This window comes from Cibotium barometz, chromosome 43, assembly GCF_041138505.1.
Source record: "Cibotium barometz isolate CiBa-2024 chromosome 43, ASM4113850v1, whole genome shotgun sequence".
In the NCBI taxonomy this organism is placed as follows: Eukaryota; Viridiplantae; Streptophyta; class Polypodiopsida; order Cyatheales; family Cibotiaceae; genus Cibotium; species Cibotium barometz.
Window position 1 is genome coordinate 20,387,730 of NC_141088.1, and position 16,138 is coordinate 20,403,867.

Here is a 16,138-nt window from a genome sequence, read left to right on the forward strand (position 1 = left end):
AGATAACCTTCTACCAATCAAGTTCTAAAATAATTGAATGTGCCATTCAATTATTTTATGAAGTTATGTACGTAGACAACCTTCTACTAATCAAGTTCTAAAATTTATTTAATTTGGTTCTGAATTTATAAATTCAATTCAAAATATATGCTAGATGTCTTCTAACAAAATCTAGAAGCAAGATTTTAGTCCATCATAATAATCCTCTTACACATAATTAGTAATTATGAAAAATTTAAAATACAAGGTGATGTAAATCTGATCCATCTTAAATAAAATATCTTTCTAATTAACTTTTTACAATATTTACAATATAGACTTATAAATGCTTTCCTTCTCTATCCAACTCTAATTATTCTCTTACATTTTCACCAATAATGATGATAGCAAATACTATACACATGCAAACACACTCATGCACACACACACACACACACGCATGCATGCATGCATGCACACTTTTTTTTCCATAAAATGCATGCACACACACACACATGCACACACGTGCACGCGTGCGCGCGCACGCGCGCGCACACACACACACACACACACACAATATTACTCGTTAAAAGGCCTTTGACCCTTAAAAATGGCCCCATAACACAATCACTAGTAGAGTTAAAAATATTTGCACAAAATAGCACAACTATTATCATTGACAATTCGTTGTTTCTACTTGGACCTAGTTTTACCTCCTCATTTTGAGGGGCTAAATGCCATTTAGTTAACAATCTTATTTTTTGTTGGTCCTTTGTTTTGTCCTCAAAAGATTCCAAAATGCGTTGTGAGGCTGAACCAATGATAGTTTGAGTATTTTATGTTAAACATAGATATGCCGTTGCTAACGTGCCTTGTTCTAGATTATCTTAGGTATGCATATTGCGATGAAGGCTACCCTCCTCATTGGTTAAAGTAGTCATCTCTCTCTAGCTTACTCTCATGCCTATCTACTATGCTTTATTGGTATCAAAATGGCAAGGCCATATGTACATGCACATGGTATGCTAGAGTGTTTATTATTTAGAGCTTCTTGATGATTTGCTAGGTATTGCTTCTACCATTACGAAAAAGAGTATGAAAATCATCATGTTCTCTTGTAGTCCATTTAGTTCATTCATAATTGCCTCCAAAAATGTACTGACGTGATGCCAGAAATGAAGGACTAAACCATTTCGTGTTCACATGTGATCACATAAATGAAGGACTAAACCATTTCGTGTTCACATGAGACCACATACGCTTCAGGATTGTGTGCATGTGACGCCACATATGTGATGATGTTATTAGGTAAGGACTATTGGTCTGTATGCATGGGGGTGGGGATGGACGAGCAATCCTCCAAGCCCACGCGTGCCATGGAGACTTGGTTGTGGTTGGAGATGGACAACCGATCTATTCAGTCCATGGGTAGAACCTTGAAAAGGTGGGAAAATGTGTGGACATGCAGAATTGGTCGAGTGCCAGAAAGGGAAGGGGGTGGGGTGGGGTGGGGTGGGGTGGGGCCACTGGGGTGGCAAATGATTTGTTGCCACAACAGCTGGGTATGAGGACAAGGGAGTGACAACTCAGAGCCTGAGGGCTTGCTTCCAACCACGTAGGATGGATAGGAGGTAGGTACAGCATTGATGTTATTTTGCTGGTTTTGAGATTATCTTAGCTGCATGCAGTAGTATCGTTTAACGTGTATTACCCGAAAGTCGAGCTCTCGCTGCTGTAGCGGTACACGACCATGGGTCTTCTCTCAGTCTGTTCAGTCCTGATCTCCACTCTGCTTCTCCATGCTGTGCTCGTGCTAGCTTCCGACCCTGATCCGATCTTTGACTACTGCGTGGCCGACACCTCTTCCAGTCTGCTCATCAACGGCCTTCCATGCAAGAGCACCTCGTCCGTAACCTCTGCTGACTTCAAGTCGGAGCTGCTCAGGGTGGGCGGCAATGTTTCCAACTCTCTCGGCATCGCCCTGGGCGTAGCCGCTGGGGCCACTTTCCCCGCCCTCAACACGCAGGGCCTCACCATCGTGCGAATCGACTATGCCAAAGACGGGCTCGTCCCCCCGCACGTGCACCCGCGCGCCTCCGAGGTCGTGCACGTGTTGCAGGGGGCTGTGGCCGTTGGCTTCATCGACACCACGGGAGCTCTCTTCGGCACGACTCTGTATGCGGGCGACCTCTTCGTTTTCCCACGGGGCCTCGTCCATTACCAGCTGAATGTGGGCGGCTGCCCGGCTCTCTCCTACTCCAGCCTCAACAGTCAGAACCCCGGCCTGTCGCTTGTTGCAAGTGCTCTCTTTGGGTCCACTCCTGGAGTTCCTGACCTTGTTCTTGAGAAAACTCTGGGTCTCACCGCGGGCCAGGTCGAGGACATCAAGAAGGCCTTTCACTAATCAATCACTAATCAAGCCTGGTTAAGGCCTTTCTCTACTTGTATCAGTTTGTATCAAGAATTGCTAAGGGAGCCGCTTTTATCCGTTTTTCCCAATTATTTTTTTAACCATTTAAAACGAATTTTTTTGAAACTCCACAATTCCTTAGAGTGCCGATTCCATGCTCCAAGAGGATCTCGAGACTTTCAGCTGATGGTTCCAATCAGCGAAGCAGGCTGAGATTTCTGCGGTTGTCATGATCAATAGGGACTTTCGTCGAGGCGATACTCCAGTTGGAAATCCAATTATTCAGTTTTAGTGAAAGAGTTTTGGGCCAGCGGGCAGGGAGTGCCTTCGGTAACAAATTGAGTGCCTCTGTTGTTGCTTCTGCCTCTGTTGCTTCCTTCTGGAACACATTGAGTATTGGGGATGAGGGCCCCTTAACACTATCTTTCGTGGGGTCTTAAAGACCCTTCTCAGATGGCATCAATGAATGGCATTGATCAAAATCGCAACACTCTTTTTTGGCCATCGAATAAAGTAAACTAGGGGTGAAAAACATAAAATATAATGACTTAAAACCACATAGTTTTGTTTCTTGAAGGTATAGTGCAGCGGTAAGATATTTCCTATATTGATCCAAAGGCTTGAGTTCAAATCCACTTTTGTAATATCTTTTGAATATATCTAGGGCAAGTAAACTAGGGGTGAAAAACATAAAATATAATGGCTTGAAACCACATGTTTTTGTTGCTTGAAGGTTTAGCGTAGTGGTAAAATGTTTTGTATGGTGATCCAAAGCCTGAAGTTCAAATCCACTTTTGCACATAACATCTTTTGAACATAACTAGGGTAAGTAAACTAGGGATGAAAAATATAAAATATAATAGCTGGATGGTTTAGTGTAGTGGTAAGATGTTTCGTATGGAGATTCAAAGTCTCAAGTTTAAATCCACTTTTGCACATAACATCTTGCTTCAATTTTTATAAGTCCCAAACCCAAATTCACCCCCATCCCACGATGTAAACTACTAAGTAAACTAGGAGGCAAACTATGTTCACTCAGTAAACTACAAAGTAAACTAAGAAGCAAACTATGCTAGCTTAGTAAACTAGGAAGTAAACTATGAAGATGAACTTTTCTCAAATTTTTTGTACTTTACTCGCCCTAGATAGTACTAAGGGTGAGAGTCCATAATGCTTGAAAGTATCCTTCCAATTGCACCACTATACAGGGCGAGAGTCCCAGAGATCGTGCCGAATGCAGAGGTTTGCCTTATGTAGTTTATGTGATTGATGTAGATGCATGAATGCGTGAAGCTTACCTTGGTGGCTATTTTGTGCGAAGCTTTTTGCAAAGGACTAGGCTTGGCCACTCAAAGCATGGAGTGACAACATGGGTGTGGGTCACCATCCTAGGGTAATAGCCAAGAAGCATGGAGTGACAACATGGGTGTGGGTCACCATCCTAGGCGTCTCCCTAAGTAGGGCTTTTGAAGTTTCTAGTTTTTCAATCTCTTTTTTAGTATCATTAGAATATTCTCCCATGCCCATTGGGGTTACTGGCCTTTCTAGGGCTGCTTGTTTAAGAGGTTTATATATTGGGATGCTATCCAGGCTAGATCCTATTGACCAGGTGTCTATAGTTCCATAATTTGAACCATCCTAGATCAGGACTGATAATTCACCCTTGCTAATCCTCAATGGTTGCCTTCTCCTATCTCTTTAGAGGTGAAGGTCGATAACAAATGAACATCCACCTTGTCTTTGTTTAATTGGTGGTCCTGAGCTTAGGTTAGCACATTCAATGGTGGTCACTATCACCCAGGTTGTATATTTATCAAGTGAAGGCTTGTTACAAGATTAGTGAAAGTTTTGTCGTTTCCTCGCTTGACTTGCATGGATAGTCCTTGATGAGATGGTCTACTCCACACTTCGTACATTTTAAACACTAGTCATTATTACTTGTTGAGAGGAGCTTGCTCCTGCTAAGAAGAAGCAAACATTTTGAGTGGGCACTCGGCTACGTCATGAGGCCCTTGACAATGATAACATTACAATGGGGCCTTATGAGCTACCATATTCATTTCTCTTTCCTTCCATTGGATAAAATGTTTGAGATATAAGCAATATTGGCATAGCTCCTTACATAATGTAAAAGTCGAGCACATATCATGTGGCTCCTCGTATTAGTCACAGTTTTGTTTTATCTCACAACAAGGATATTCACTCTCCTCTAGTGGTTCTTCAACGAGAACCTGATTGAAACACAAGACATATCCATAAGGCACAAAGACGTATTTTCACAAGTGCAAATTAAAGAACCGATATAGTTAAATTAATTATCCAAAAAAAGTAATCAAATTTTTTTCTAAAGTGAAACACAAGAGGAATCCATAATGTGCAAAGATGAAGTAGAAATTTTTCTTAAGTAAAACATAAGAGGAATCCATAACGTACAAAGACGTACTTTTTTAAGTACAAATAAAAGAAGAGAAATTTTTTTCTTAAGTGAAATACAAGAGGAATCCATAACATACAAAGATGCACTTTCTTAAGTAGAAATCAAAGAAGAGAAAAAATTTGCATAAGTGAAACACAAGAAAAATCTACAAGGCAAAAAGATGTACTTTCACAAGTGCAAATTTAAGAGTATAATGAATAATTATTAAAAAAAGCATATAAATATTTTCCTACGTGAAACACAAGAGAAGTCCATAAGACACAATGATGTACTTTCACAAGTGCAAATTAAAGGATGGAGTGTAGGTTACAAATAATTATCCCAAAAAATAAGAATATTTTTTTTCACTAAAGTGAAACATAATAAAAATATAAAAGGCACAAAGATGTACTCTCACGAGTATAAAGTAAAGAAAATAAGAGTTTATAGTAAAGTGAAAAACATCTACAACAATTTCTATAAGCAATGAAATAAACTTAAACACTATAGTAGTTGAGAAAATAGTCTTATTATAGTTTATGAAGCATGAAAATACTTGTTTCAATGGATTCTGTAACATACTCCACAAGCAAGAGATAGTAGAAATCTATATGCATATGAAGATAAATTTTTTCTACAACATTTGCTCTTTATAGGGTCATGCTTAGGATCTTGGTAATGTTTATTATCATGTGGCTTCTTTTCAAATGTGGATATAGGCTTGGGTCTTAATGTCTTCTGTTTTCTTGGCTTGCGCCCTCTCTTACTCTACTACTGTCTTACTACTACGTACCATAACATTGTGTGTTTGGTCATCATCTTTTGTTAACCAATCATCTAAGAAAGCATTACAAACTAAGAACTTAGAGTCAAGATCTAATGAGGAGAAGCCAAGTAAACTTCCAAGAATGCCCTTAATATCCTCAAACATAGTGTCTTGAGGATACAAATCCACCAACCAATTCCATCAATTAGAGATTTGATAAAGGCTCTCATAAGTGAGCATGGATCCAACAATCCTTAAGGATTTCTCGAGTGCATAGACATCATGTGGCCATCCTTGAGGAATGAAAACAAGTGAACCTGCTGAATTGTGCTGGAGGTAATGTATGCTTGCCTTCTTGCATACATGTTTTCCAAGTGGCCATAGTGTTAACATCATTTGGGTCCCAAAAACACCAAGTTTTTTTCCCTTCCACTAATCCCATCCATCCTAGAGTGCACATGGGATCTATATGTGATGTACTAAAAAAGAATCCTTTATCAGTGTAAATGATGCAAACTTTTGAATCATGCTCTCCTCTTTTAATAGATTCTAGGAATTCGCACCACTATACAAGGCGAGAGTCTCAGAGATCGTGCCGAATGCAGAGGTTTGCCTTATGTAGCTTATGTGATTGGTGTAGGTGCATGAATACGTGAAGCTTACCTTGGTGGCTATTATGTGCAAAGCTTTTTGCAAAGGACTAGGGTTGGCCACTCAAAGCATGGAGTGACAACATGGGTGTGGGTCACCATCCTAGGGTGATAGCCAAGAAGGCCATGAAAGCTTGGGCATGAGCACCAAGAAGACACGAATGCCTATAGAGTGAATATTATCAAAAAGGGTACGATGTCCATGAGTGTCCTATGTCTCATATAGGATCCCCTAAAAGTACACATGTAAATGTCCCTAAGCCCAAGTGCCTAGGCCCCATTCCCCATGTGCATGTGCACCTAAACCTACTTCATTACACTTTTAATGGAACATTTTTGGATGGTGGCTATTCTGTGGTGCCATGTGAGACCTTGCCATTACTCGTTAGTGGCTATCCTACGACACCATGTGATACCTTGCCGTTTCTCGGTGGTGGCTATCATGTGGTGCCATGTGAGACCTTGCCATTTCTCGGTGGTGGCTATCATGTGGTGCCATGTGAGACCTTGCCATTTCGGAGCTACGTTCTTTCTCCTCCTCTTGTTCTCAAACTAGCTTAGGGACATTTAAATTCTTGTTTTGCATGACCTCCTCATGGGGGTACACTATTTCAATGGCCTTACTGCTCCTTAGTATGTGCTCGAACTTTACCTAGGCGTCTCCTTAAGTAGGGCTTTTGAAGTTTCTAGTTTTTCAATCTCTTTTTTAGTATCATTAGGATATTCTCCCATGCCCATTGGGGTTATTGGCCTTTCTAGGGCTGCTTGTTTAAGAGGTTTATATATTGGGATGCTATTCGAGGCTAGATCCCATTGACCAGGTTTCTATAGCTCCTTAATTTGAACCATCCTAGATCAGGACTGATAATTCACCCTTGCTAATCCTTAATGGTTGCCTTCTCCTACCTCTTTAGAGGTGAAGGTCGATAACAAATGAACATCCACCTTGTCTTTGTTTAATTGGTGGTCCTGAGCTTAGGTTAGCACATTCAATGGTGGTCACTATCACCTAGGTCGTATATTTATCAAGTGAAGGCTTGTTATAAGATTATTGAAAGTTTTGTCGTTTCCTCGCTTGACTTGCATGGATAGTCCTTGATGAGATGGTTTACTCCACACTTCATACATAAGTTTAAACACTAGTCATTATTACTTGTTGAGAGGAGCTTGCTCCTGCTAAGAAGAAGCAAACATTTTGAGTGGGCACTCGGCTACGTCATGAGGCCCTTGACAATGATAACATTACAATGGGGCCTTATGAGCTACCATATTCATTTCTCTTTCCTTCCATTGGATAAAATGTTTGAGATATAAGCAATATTGGCTCCTTACATAATGTAAAAGTCGAGCACATATCATGTGGCTCATCATATTAGTCACAGTTTTGTTTTATCTCACAAGGATATTCACTCTCCTCTAGTGGTTCTTTAACGAGAACCTGATTGAAACACAAGACATATCCATAAGGCACAAAGACGTATTTTCACAAGTGCAAATTAAAGAACCGATATAGTTAAAATAATTATCTAAAAAAAGTAATCAAATTTTTTTCTAAAGTGAAACACAAGAGGAATCCATAATTGTTGGAATTAGGGTTGCAGGAAAGCACACAAAGCTTGGAGAAGAAGAAGCAAGAATGCACACAACACAAAGTGTATTAGATTGTGTCAATGTACAAAAGATAAGTTAGCCCTAGAATGATGGGCGTATATACAAGCCGGGGGAAAAAACCTCCTAAAGAGGGAAAAAGTGCCCCGGCAGTCCTAAGTGTGTTCACACACATCACTGCCTATATATATGGCAACAATAATGTGCAAAGATGAAGTACCAATTTTTCTTAAGTAAAACACAAGAGGAATCCATAACGTACAAAGACGTACTTTTTTAAGTACAAATAAAAGAAGAGAAATTTTTTTCTTAAGTGAAATACAAGAGGAATCCATAACATACAAAGATGCACTTTCTTAAGTAGAAATCAAAGAAGAGAAAAAATTTGCATAAGTGAAACACAAGAAAAATCTACAAGGCAAAAAGACGTACTTTCACAAGTGCAAATTTAAGAGTATAATGAATAATTATAAAAAAAGCATATAAAATTTTACCTACGTGAAACACAAGAGAACTCCATAAGACACAATGACGTACTTTCACAAGTACAAATTAAGGATGGAGTGTAGGTTACAAATAATTATCCCAAAAAATAAGAATATTTTTTTTCCACTAAAGTGAAACATAATAAAAATATATAAGGCACAAAGATGTACTCTCACGAGTATAAAGTAAAGAAAATAAAAGTTTATAGGTAAAGTGAAAAACATCTACATTTGTACAACCATGATGACCATGGTCAAAAGGCAGACTAGCTTGTAAAGCATTTGATTCATTTGTATGCCTTGCATCCTTAAATGGCATATGGGCCTTGTGTCCCGCTAAATTGCAATTTATTCAATGCATAGCCACCCAACATCTCTTTTCCTCTACTCCACTCTTGTTTCAAGTTAGAGACTCCATCTTGGATCTCCTTACCCAAAGCATCAAACTTGTCACAACCATGAATTAAACTCTTTGATCCATGTAGTCCACCAAGTTCTCATGCCTTTCTATGGTTAGGCTGTCATTTCTATCCATTCGGTCAAAAATCTTAGGCATAAAGTATAAGATGACATTCATGTCTTCTCCAACTTTAGGGCACCTCCAATACATTGAGATCCCTATGTGCCACTTGATCGACGTTCATTTCTTCATGCATAGCTTCATGTACTTCCATGTGAGAAGATTAATTCATGAGCTACTCCTCCCTTGCATCATTAGCACCCACTTCATCATTGTAACATACCCATTTTCACTAATAAAGAAATGTCCATGTAATAGACAAATTTATGAGTTTTTATGGTATAAAAATCAATGATTTTATTATTTGAGTCATTTATACTTAGAATCTTCAAATTATGATCCCAAATTTAGAATCTGCGCGCGATTTTACTCTAATATAGGATTTTACAGCATCCAAAACGGACATCGGATCAAGCTTATACGCAAATTTCTAGCGACGACCTTTAAACCTTAATAAATGCACGACTGGGCGTCCGATTGACGAACGGTCTGCACCCCTGAAAAGATGCAGGGGGGAAGAGAGCTTGAGCTCTTGCAAGCACACACACACACACACTCACAAAACCCTAATAGAGAACACACACGGTGAGAGGCTGAAAATCTTCTTTTTCTCTACTCCACACTCAACACACCATATACAAAGATAAGAGCACACAATAATATGAAAGGTACTCAACCAAATACATACACGGGTTCTCTATAGTGTGAACCCGACTAAATGAGCTGGCGCTATAACTATGCCAGTCTCTAGAATGGCTGTCACACAGCCTGTCATCCCACTGGCCGCATATCACCCAAGATCTCACCAACCATGCCAGTGGTGTAAGTGTGGGGCCTATCCCCTAGGCGGGTCATCAGTGGCCACCGCCTCACTAGACGAGCTCGATATCTCAACACTCCCCCTCGAGCTCAACTCCATCTCATGTACACCAAGCGAAGCCCTGAATCTGCGGAGCTTCTCTGTACCCAATGCTTTGGTGAAGATGTCAGCTACCTGATCCTCTGTGCTGACATAAACAAGGTCAAGGTCTTCTACCAAGACCTTCTCTCTGACGAAGTGGTAGTGGACCTCTATGTGCTTTGTACGAGCATGAAAGACTGGGTTCCTGGCCAACTGTATACTGCTAATGTTGTCACAGAAAATGACAACTTGTCTATCCACTGATAGACCCAAATCTGCAAGTAGCTTCCTCAACCAAGCTACCTCACATGCTGCCATAGCAGCTCCTCTGTACTCGGCCTCTGTACTCGATAGAGCAACCGTAGGCTGCTTCTTGCTGCTCCAAGTCACAGCAGCACTCCCCAAAGAAAACATGAATCCACTGGTAGATCTTCTGTCTGAGATACTACCAGCCCAATCAGCATCTGTGTACCCATGTACACATATCTCTGTCCCAGTCTCATAGAATAGTCCACAATGCAAAGTAGACCTCACATACCTCAGTATGCGTCTCACTGCATCTAAATGCGGTTTCCGTGGAACCTGCATAATCTGACTCACCAACCCAACAGCATAGCTCAAATCTGGTATGGTGATCATCATGTAGATCAAACTTCCTACTATGCTCCTATACATAGTAGGATCCTCCAAGATCTCTCCTGAATCTGCACTCAACTTGCCATTCTGATCTAATGGCACAGAAATAGGCTTACAGCCTGTCATACCATACTTGGACAACATGTCCAAGCCATACTGTCTGTGCAGTAATCCAATACCATGTGGTGACCTAATCACCTCAATGCCCAAGAAGTATCTGAGCTCCCCCAGATCCTTCATCTCAAATTTCTATCTAAGCAAGATCTTTACATCAAAGATCTCTGCATCATGGTCCCCCGTAATGATCAAGTCATTTACATAGATGACAACAAGCACAACTCCTCTATCACCATGTCTCACATACAATGAGAAATCTGCATTGGCTACATGAAAGCCAATAGTGACAAGATATTTAGAAATCTTGTCAGACCATGCTCTTGGTGCTTGCTTTAAACCATACAAGGCTTTCTTCAACCCGCAAACATGCTCGGGGTGACCCACATCCTCATAACCAGGTGGCTGCAACATATACACCTCTTCTTGCAAATCCCCATGCAAGAATGCATTCTTTACATCCATCTGATGTAAAGACCATTGCTTTGACACAGCCACTGCTATCACAACTCTCACCATTGCCATCTTGGCAACTGGGCTGAAAGTTTCCTCATAATCAATCCCATATGTCTGCGCATATCCTTTGGCTACCAATCTAGCCTTGTACCTGTTTATGCTTCCATCACTGTTATATTTAACTTTGTACACCCACTTGCATCCAATGGCTTTCTTGCCTTCAGGCAATTGCACTAAATCCCAAGTCTCATTTCCATATAGTGCATCCATCTCCTCATCCATAGCTTTCTCCCAACACACATTTCCAACAGCCTCATCAATGCATGTGGGCTCTACAACCTGCACAACCTTTGCCATATATGCATAGTGATGTGCCACATAACCATCATATGTAAATCTCTGCATAGGGTTCTTCACTCTCCCTGATCTTCGTAGCTTTTCATTCATGGCTTCCATAGCCTTGTTTACACCAGGTGTTCTCATAGCTGGGATCCCAAGCTCCTCATCAAGGCTCATATGTGAGCCACTAGACTCTCCATCAACATGAGAATGCCCTGCAGAAATATCAGGCATACCAAGGGGCTCAACCACTTTCTCTTTTCCTTTACGTGATGTACTAATCACATTTTCAGGACTGGTATTATGACGCAGCCTGCCACTCCATGGTCTATCAATAGACCCACTAGATGAGGACTCTCCTGGTCCACTCAAAGACTGTGATTGCTGACCTGCATTCTGTGCAACCACACTTCCACTCACATCAGCCCCAACAGCTTCTTTTTCAGCAGCATACCAGCTGCTCATCTCTTCAAAGACAACATCCCTGCTTACCCTCAACTCACGTGTAGCAGGGTTATAACATCTGTATCCCTTTTGCTCAAGGGAGTATCCAATAAACACACATTTTTCAGCTTTTGGATCCAGCTTAGTTCTCAGCTCATCTGGCACATGCACATATGCAATGCATCCAAAAACTTTCAGATGAGACAAATCTGGTTTTCTGCCAGTAAACCTCTCCTCTGGAGTTACATCATGTATGGCTGCAGTTGGAGTCCTGTTCATGATGTATACTGCTGTAGAAACAGCCTCAGCCCAATAGCAATGCGGCATATTCTTCTCTTCCATCAATGCTCGCGCAATCTCAGCAATGTGCCTGTTTTTCCGCTCAGCAACTCCATTTTGCTGCGGAGTGTATCTGCATGTAAACTGTCTCCGAATACCATTCTTCTTCAAAAATTCAGAGAACTCATTGGAGAAGTATTCTCCCCCTCCATCTGACCTTAGGCACTTGACATATTTTCCTGTTTGCTTTTCAACCAAAACTCTGAAATTCTGAAAGTGAGTGAACACCTCACTCTTCTCCTTCATGAAATATACCCACACTTTCCTCGTGTGGTCATCAATGAAAGTCACATAATACCTGCAGCCTCCCATAGATATGGTCTTCGTAGGACCCCATACATCTGAATGCACAATATCTAGTGCATTTCTGCTCACATATCTGTTACGTGGAAACACATGCTTTGTTTGCTTCCCAAATTGACATGCTTCACATATTTTCTGCATACCTTCCACTTTAAATTTTGGCAGCCCTGTCACAATTCCTTTTGTCTGCATAGACTTCAATCTCTGCACATTTACATGTCCAATTCTTTTATGCCATATGTCTGTGTCTGCAACAACTCCTGAACCATTTGCAAACATCGCAGCACTCATTTCAGGTATGTCTACATTCAACGTAAACATTCTGCCCACTCTGTTGCCTTTTGTAACCAACCTGCACTTGTCTTTGAAATCTTCAACATAACACCCATCAGGGTTAAACCGAACCTGCAAACCCTGCTCAATCATCTGGCCAACTGAAACCAGATTCTTTGTTATGTTTGGTACATGAAGTACATCTGCAAGGTACTTCACTTTGCCATCCTGCATAGACAATGGCACATCTCCAACGTGGGCAATTGGATGAGCAGTGTCATCCCCTGTTTCCACAAAACCTGGTCTTTCCGGGTTTTTCATCTCCTTGAACCACTCTCCATGACTCGTCATGTGGTTCAAAGCGCCTGAATCCACATACCATACATTATCTTTTTGTGCTGCATCAACATTTTCAGACATGGCATTCACGACATGCTGCATAACAAACAACCTTTCATTATCCTCATTATTTCTGCTTGAGGATGCATAGTTGTTTTGCTGCACTTTCCCATTTTGCATGTCAGCCTGCTTCTTATAATATTCTGACTGCACATGTCCAGGCTTACCACAATAATAGCATTCACGTGCATCATTATATTGCCTTTGCCAATTTCCACGGCCTCTTTGACTCCCCCTGCCTCTGAATTTGCCTCTTCCACCTGCGTGTTGTTGTTGTTGTTGTTGATTCTGGGACTGTTGTTGCTGCCTGCTGCTGCTGGCCATAATTCTGATTACCTGTTCGGCCACCTCCTTGACCACGTCCACGGCCTCCTCTACCTCGTCCTCTTCCTGAACTCGTGTAGAAGGCCTGTTGCTCTGAACTGTTTTTGCTTTGTGAAGACTATTGGTCTTCACCCAAGTTCTTCTCTTCGATAATCAGCATAGACACCAAATCTGTAAAGTTGGGAATGTTTTCCCGAGTCTGAATAGACGTCTTGAACGCCTTGTATTGTGGCCCGAGACCACGTAGACAGACCTCCACCTTATCATCATCATCTACTGACACACCAATAGATGCAAGGGATTCCACAATACCCTTTATCTTCAGCGCATAGTCATTCACAGACATGCTCTTTTTCTCCACAATATGAAGTTCATTCTTCAACTGTATCTTACGTGCCTTGGTATTTGTTTCATACAGCTTTACCAAGGTGTCCCACACCTCCTTGGGGGACTTGGCATCTTGAATGTGCCCAATCATGGTGTCCTGTATACTAATGGAAAGCCAATACATAACCTTCTTGGCTCCTTGGTTCCAGTCTTTAAACTCTTTCACATCTGCAGCAGTCGGATTTATATCCGGTATCTCCGGTGCCTCTTCATGCTCACCTTCTATGTAGTCCCAATAACCTTTTCCCATCAGGAAATTTGTCAACTTGAACCTCCAAGCATGGAAGTTATTCTTATCCAGCTTCTCAGCCACAATCTGTGTTATGCCATCATTAGACATATTGCCAAACACACAATTTCACCAGAAACTGCACTCTAGTTTTTCTGCACAACCTGTAGTATTTTCTACACAGCGGTACTGTAGTACTCTCAAATGTCACAACCAGTGACTTCAATGTGCATACATACACCCAATGGCAACTGTAGACCTCTTTGCAGCACCCACAGTGTCTGCACAGTCAATCTGTCTTCCTGCAGTTCTTAAAACAGAGTTCTACAGAGAATCGATGACTTACTCGCAGTGCTCGAAATCGCCTGCTTTCTGTAAAACGGAGGTCCAGACGCGCCCGAAACACGTTTTCGGCCCAGAAAATATCGTCTGATAGGACAGTATAGTTGCCCTATAGCTTTACTCTCGCGAAGAAAGCTCCTCAATCAGAGATCGTTGCCGGTGCCTCCCGTAGAGCTCCCGACAAGGGTGTAGTCACCAACACAAATAGGGAAGAGTAGTTGCAGCTCTTACCCTCGTACCGCTTCCTGTGGTTCTCTTGCTTGCAGCTCAGCCCTTAGCACGAACCAAGCTCTGATACCATGAAAAGATGCAGGGGGGAAGAGAGCTTGAGCTCTTGCAAGCACACACACACACACTCACAAAACCCTAATAGAGAACACACAAGGTGAGAGGCTGAAAATCTTCTTTTTCTCTACTCCACACTCAACACACCATATACAAAGATAAGAGCACACAATAATATGAAAGGTACTCAACCAAATACATACACGGGTTCTCTATAGTGTGAACCCGACTAAATGAGCTGGCGCTATAACTATGCCAGTCTCTAGAATGGCTGTCACACAGCCTGTCATCCCACTGGCCGCATATCACCCAAGATCTCACCAACCATGCCAGTGGTCTAAGTGTGGGGCCTATCCCCCAGGCGGGTCATCAGTGGCCACCGCCTCACTAAACGAGCTCGATATCTCAACAACCCCAACGACCAAGAGAACCTCCTCGACAAAAAAAAAAATTCACCCCTGGGGCGGTCCGACACGCAAATCGAGGCCGGTGCCCCAAATTTGGGGACCCTGTCCCAAAATTTAGACCGTACACACTTACCAGGATGCCCGTACGATGGCCGCACAAGAACCAAAGGACGGCCACCCATTTTGTGGTCCACATGTACCGCTACACCCATGCTGCCCCTGACCAGATAAGGTACATACTACCCCTGACCAGATAAGGTACATGCGTACCACTCCTTTCCATGTTAACCGACACCGTACCTTTCCCTGCAGAGCCATGTAGGCCACTGATCCACAGCCTTTGCTGGTACACCGTCCTTTTGTCCTTGCTTTGCACAGCGCCCATACCCACACCCCACAGCTATATAAACCCCCGGGGTGCTCCATAGGCGACACGCATTTCTGTGCAGCGTATGCTCTGCCGTACCATCGTCCGTACTGTCGTCTGTCCCCGTGCAGTGTACTTATTATAGTACAGTCGCCCCTTGTAGCCACCCCTCTCCACACCCCCTCATTTGCCACTTTTTAGACAAGGCTATTTTCCTCTCTCCCCCTCTTGCTAGAAGGCAGTGTCCTTAACCCTTCTCCCCCTCTTATTGTAGGAGGCAGTGTCCTTAACCCTTCTCCTCCCCCCCCCCCGTGAAGAGACTTACAACAGCCTTCTCGCCTTTAGCAAAACGTTTTTGTCTTAAGGACATCTCACAATCCCCCCCATTTGCGTGGACTTTAATAAGAGGTTTTAGCCTTAAGAGAGGGTTCATGCACTGTGGTCTTTTGCTCATACGGTGAGCAAACGATTTCACAATTGAGATCTGATTAAAGCGTTTCGACCGCGTCAGCGAGCCCTACAAGACGACGTCTAAGATGGCCCCTTCTTGGAAACATCAAAATATTACCTCGGGAGGAGCAGGAATGGTGGCCAGGTTAGCTTGGTTATCTTTTAAAGAAGAGTTTTTTTAAATATTAGTGTTAATAAATGTTTATCTTTTTCTTTTAAAATAATGACATAAAATTGTATGAAGTTACGAATTGTGTGATGCTGTATTCAATAAATTGCATTGAAATTGTTATCTTTAAAGAGTGTAAG

The 16,138-nt window shown here is 42.0% G+C and overlaps 1 pseudogene across 1 annotated transcript; it reads left to right on the forward strand.

Annotated features, from left to right (window-relative positions):
- Positions 1–1,631: 1,631 nt before the first annotated feature.
- Positions 1,632–2,466, forward strand: LOC147613670 (germin-like protein subfamily 2 member 1 pseudogene; annotated as a pseudogene). The gene has a single exon (XR_015263163.1). The product of XR_015263163.1 is annotated as a germin-like protein subfamily 2 member 1 pseudogene (transcript).
- The last annotated feature ends 13,672 nt before the right edge of the window (positions 2,467–16,138 follow it).